This window comes from Myodes glareolus, chromosome 7 (assembly GCF_982192425.1).
Source record: "Myodes glareolus chromosome 7, mMyoGla1.1, whole genome shotgun sequence".
NCBI classification, from domain to species: Eukaryota; Metazoa; Chordata; class Mammalia; order Rodentia; family Cricetidae; genus Myodes; species Myodes glareolus.
In genome coordinates, this window is record NC_142032.1 from 75,991,047 (window position 1) to 75,997,128 (window position 6,082).

Genomic DNA, 6,082 nt, shown 5'->3' on the forward strand with positions numbered 1-6,082 from the left:
TTGTGTCTGGAAAACTCTACTTCCTTGGAGTCAACCTCAACCTCTGGCTCTTAGAGTCTGCCCATCTCCTCTTCTGGAGAGTTCCCTGAACCTTGAGAGGAGGGGTGCGATGCAAACATCCCATTTAAGGCAGAGTGCCCCAAAGCCTCTTGCGCTCAGCATGTCCAGGTGGGCCTCTGTGTTAATGATCCAATGAGGTTTCAATGATGCATTGATTGATGGATACAGTAATGTCATTAAGAATCATTATATAGCTGCATGCACTTCGCAGAATAATTGAGGTATGTTGTCCCCTAGGGCCAATGCCCTATCTAGTTTCAGGTTTTTGGCCACTTTAGCAGTGTCGGGTATGGGTTCCATTTCACAGAGTGGACCTTAAATGCAACCAAAAAGTGGTTAGTTACTCTCAGAATATGTGTGCACCGATGAGTATCTTTTGAGCAGGTCTCTGTTGGAAACTGCAGGGTTTGTAACTGGGTGAGACTGAGGACTACTTTTCTCCTCTGGTAGTGCATATAGTACTTTCCAGCACTGTGGTCGCTACTCAGTAGGGTGAGGCTTCTAGGTGGACACCTTCTCGATTTCTTCCTGTTCAATGACATAAATAAGTACCGTCTCCAGCAATAGAGTCTTACCATCAGGCTATGGAGCGTAACCAGTAGCCTTGGCAATGTTTGGGATTCCATCTGACCCCTCTGGCCAAGGACTTCATCAGATGGTGACCCGTTCTTGGTACTAAGATTTTGTTCAGTAGCTATGATGTCCAGTTGGGACATTGTCTCCCTCATTATATGGCAACTCCGTGGGAATTCCATTAACGTGCATTGCATTTTAGGAAGCTTCTACAGTAATAGGTTTCCACGTGGCTCTTCTCTTATTTCTTTTTAATTGAAAATAGATTTTTCATATTATATATACTGATTACAATTTCCCTCCTCCCCCAGGCCCTTCCAGATCCTTCCCACCTCTCTACCCACAAGCCCACACCTTTTCTTTCTCTCTCTCATTAGAAAACAGTCAGCTAAAAGTTAAATAAAAACAAATAGATAGGAGAAATTAAGAGAAAAAAAGCCAAATTAAAAAACACAAGAAACACATACAGATGCAGAAACATACATATTTGCACACACAAAAATCCCATAAAACACAAAATAGGAAAAATCCTAGACTAAGCATTATGAGAGACAAAAATACCTTCCAAGGTACCCTTGAGTTTGTGTTTGTGTTGGCCATCTACTGCTGGGCTTAGGGCCTACACTTAAGTGTGGTTTCTATACCCACTGAGACTTTGTTAGAGAAAACTAATTTTTCCTTTGCAAGCAAATATAATTTGGAAATAGTTTCTGAGTTAGGTATGGAAGCTCATGTCCATTTCCTTCTCGATGCTGGATCCATACGGCGTCGACCTGGGCAGGCCCTGTATATGCTGCCACAGTCTCTGTGAGTTCATATGACCGTCAGTCCTGTTGTGTCCAGAAGGCCTTGTTTCATTGTTGTCTTTCATCCCTTTGACTCTTACATTCTTTCCTCTTCCTCTTGTGCAAAGTTCTCTGAGCCCCGAGGGGAGGAATTTGATGGAGACATCCTCTTTAGGATTGAATGCTCCAAGATCTCTGTCTGTCTCTGTCTCTCTGTCTCTCTGTCTCTGTCTCTGTCTCTCTCTCTCTCTCTGCACATGCCCAGATGTGGGTCCCTGTCTTAGTTCCCATCTACTGCAGGAAGAAGCTACTCCAATGATCCACACAGCTTTCAAAAGCCGTTTAGTGTTAGCTGCCCCTCCTCCCCTCCCCTCCCCTACCCCATGTCCCCATTTAACCCTCCTATTTAAGTTTCTCCTTGTCCCTTTATAACACTATTTTCTGTTTCCCCTGCCTTGGAAAATCCCCTCTCCTCCCTGGTCACTTAGTAGCTACCTAACCTCTGTGGATATTATGAATAAAACACAAATATCTCATTTTCCTTATCCTTCCATCCGTTTATGGACATCTAGGCTCTTCCCATTTCTGGCTATTATGAATGGCACTGGAATGAACGTGGATGAACAAGCGTCTCTGTAGTAAGATGTAAGCTCCTTTGGGTACGTGCCCAAGAGAGATATAGTTGAATCTATGGTAGACTGATTTCCAACTTTTTCAAGAACCCCCATACTGATTTCCAAAGTGGCTGTACCAGTTTGTGTTCCCACAACGCATAAGTGTCTCCTTTCCCAGCATCCTTGCCAGCATGAGGTATCATTGTTTTTATTGATCTTGGATATTTTGATGGGGCTAAGAACAAATCTCAAAGTAGTTTTAATTTGCATTTCCCTGATGGCAAAGAATGTTGGTTGAACATTTAAAAAAAATTGTTTCTCAGTCATTTGTGTCTCATTTTTTGATAACTCTCTACTTACTTCTATACCTACCATTCTAAAATTGGGTTGTTTTTTCTTGATGTTCATATTTTTTAGTTATTTGTATATTCCAGATAATAACCCCCTGTCAGATGTGTAATTGCTAAAGATTTTTCTCATTCTCATTTTCTCATTGCCTCTTTGTTTAAATGTTGGTGTTCTTTGCTATACTAAAACTTCTTAGCTATACTAAAACTTCTTAGCTTCATGCGCTCCCATTTAGTGATTGTTGGTCTCAATGTCTGTGTTATCGGGGTCCCTGTTTCAGAAAGTCCTTTCCTGTATCAATGAGTTCAGCTTGCTGGAAATTTTCACATCCCTCAAGTCTTGGCGTCTGCTGTGTCTTCACCTTAGCGGAGTTCTGTTGTGGGATATTTGTACACTGTGTGGAGACACAGTGCCGTGATTGCTTTAATAAAGAGCTGAACGGTCGATAACGGGCAGTAGAGATCAGGCGGGATTTCCAGGGAGAGAAAGGACGAGGAGGAGGAAGCTAGGCGTGTGGGAGACGCTGGGAGATGTGGAGAGGAAACAGGAGGTACAAGGTGAAAGAGAGGTAACACCATGTGATAGAGCATAGATTAGTAGAAGTGGGTTAATTTAAGTTATACGGGCTAGCTAGGAACAAGCCTAAGCTATAGGCCGGGCTTTCATAGTAAGAAGGTCTCCGGAGCTAGCGGGACAGAAAAACACTCATTACAGAACTCCCTGGTGACCAGTTCTCCCCAGCCTTCCACACCTAGTCTATGACACCTCTTTAAAAAGATGTCTCAGCTGGCGCACAGCTATACTCACAACACTCGGTTGCTGATTCCCACTTGTTCTGCTTGCCGGTCTACCATGATGTGAAGAGCCTCTACCACGGTGCACCGAGCTGGTCTGCCATGACTTCTCACCATGATGGATAAACCCTGTGATACTGTGAGCCAAGATGCACTCTTTCCTCTGTCACGCCCAAAGTTCGGATCCCCAAATCATCATCAAGAGACAGGATCTGATGCAAAAGCAGAGTCTTTATTGTGACTTAACTCGGGTCCCTCCATTGGTACACAGCAGCAACATGAACAGTGCGGGAGAGACCCTCCCCAGCTGTGAAAAGAGGGGGTTTATATAGGGGGACGAGGTTTGGGGAATTCCAAGCTTCCGGACTTGTAATTGGCTGCTCCAAGTGGGATGAGGGGAATTTCAGACTTCCAAGTTTGGGATTGGCTGCCCGCTATAATGTAAGCGGCCTTACATTCCAGGCCTGCAGGGAATTCTCAACTACCAGTAACTGAATGTGGATAATTCTAAGCCTCCAGGAGCTCAGTGATTGGTTTGTTTTCCCTTCTCAGGGATTGGCTGGTTTTGTGTCGGTTTTGTGTCAGGGGCAGAGATGGCTCTGATTCTGGGGCCGAACTGTGTTTCTTTCTTTGGTTCCTTTTAAAATCTTTTTTGACTCTAATTTTTGGACCAAGGTAAATATCTTTGGCATCCACTGAATCTAGGGGCTTGGTGTGTTCTTTTGGTCCTGGATTCAGGATTCGGGGACTTTTCTCCGGCTCTAGGTTTGGGAACAAAGTGCCTCTTCACCTGTCTCTGGTCTCATTTTCAAGGTGTGTCTTTCCTTAGTTCTGAACCTGGAGCCAGGCTTAGCCATATGCTAAGGCTATGGACTCACTGAATCTGTAGGGACCTGAACCTCTCACTCCTTTTAAGTCCTTGTCAGGTATTTTGGTCTCTGGGACACAAAAATAAATGCTACTGTGGCAGAGCACGTGCCCAGCCTGTGCGAATGCCCTGGCTTTGATGCTGAGCCCTGGAAAGAGAGGTGAGATGAAAGAAGCAGGCTTCTTTGACTTTTCTGGTATAGTTCTGGGTATACTTGTAGCCCTTGTCTGGTTCTACTTGCTCTTGCCAGCAGGTTAACGACAGCTCAGAACAGACTGCTGTGATTGGTTCTTGCTGGTCCATTGCTGAGTATAGGCTGATGTGATTGGTTCTTGGCCCATTGCGGAGCACGAACTGAATACAGGAAGGGACAGTAATTATCCACTTTTCTGTCTCCTAGAATTGATCAGACTGGAAGTCAGAAAGGGGCATTCTGAGTCAGGAGGACTTGTATGATAAGGCAAGCATCCTTGAAACGGGAAACAGAGAAAGGTATTTTGAATGAATATGATGGCCTGTGTTTAAGGAGCGGGTAGAGCAGCAAAAACAGAGCTGAAGATGCGAAGAGGCATATAGTCCCTGAAGACAAAAGAACGGAGGAAAGACATTTTGGTGAGTACCCAGCTGAAGTTTCTGTCCCAGTTCCGACAGACAGAAGGGCACAGGTCACCACCGTTTTAAGCCTAGAACTCGTGTGATAATTAAAGTATACTCATTCCTCAGGACCTGTGAGGTCCAGAATCCACTACAGAGGTGAAGCTCTAAGGATGCTCAAGTCCCACACATGCTCAGATATTATGTTATCTCAGGATTCCTTGTGATACCTTAAATGTTGTAAATGCGCAAAGGCTGGTTGAATTCACACCATCCCCTGAAGCAGACATGCTGGGTGCCCTGCTCATATACACAGGGCCCATCTTTAAAGTCACAAAAAGTCCCATCCAAGTCACCTAGACTCTCCACTTCTTCCTGAGTTTCTTGTCTGAGAATAATTGAGGGGGAAGTGAGATGTCGAAGTCACAGCTGTGGAAGGCCAACCAAACTTCGTTGAATGTGTGATTATAGTAAGGACTATGAAGGAGCAGAGGGAAAAAGACAAAGGAGAAGGGACAGAAAGTGGTGCACTATTTAATGGGTAGAACTTATGAGAAGCTGGAGCCCCAGGGGTCTTAGTTGGTACAGACTGAACCTTAGGATAGACAATTAGCTGTACAGACTGAACCCCAGGATAGACCATTAGCTGTAGAGACTGAACCTCAGGATAGACCATTAGCTGTAGAGACTGAACCTCAGGATAGACCATTAGCTGCTGTACAAACTGAACCTTAGGATAGACCATTAGCTGCTATAGAGACTGAACCTCAGGATAGGTCATTAGCTGTAGAGACTGAACCTCGGGATAGACCATTAGCTATACAGACTGAACCTCAGGATAAATCATTAACTATACAGACTGAACCTCAGAATGGATCATTAGCTTCTGTAAGACTAAACCTCAGGATAGACCATTAGCTGTAGAGACTGAACCTCAGGATAGACCATTAGCTGCTGTACAGACTGAACCTCAGGATAGACCGTTAGCTAGGGGATTGAGATGCTGCACAGAATGCACCTCAGAATAGACCATTAATGGGCTAGAAGACTGGAGTATTTATTCATCAGTCCTTGTCTCTCAGTGGGGTAAAAATTTCATAGATACACACAGGTGCACACACACACATGCACGCACCCCTTAACCAGGTGAATACATAGATTATAAGGCAAAGAAGGCCCTCACCCAAGAAATTGGGCAATGTCTCTTACCATCTGAGAATCAAGAATTCCAACAAGGGGCTGGAGAAATACAACCTGGCTTCTCTCGCAGAAGACCCAGGTTCAATTCCCAGTGCTACATTAGTGGCACCCCAGAGCCACTAATAATCTTTTAATTTAAAATATTCTTTTCATACAATATATTCTAATAGTTTTTCCTTCTTCATCTCCTTCCAGATCCTCCCCACCACCCTACCCTTCCGTCTCCAAGCCTTCTCTCTCTTTAGA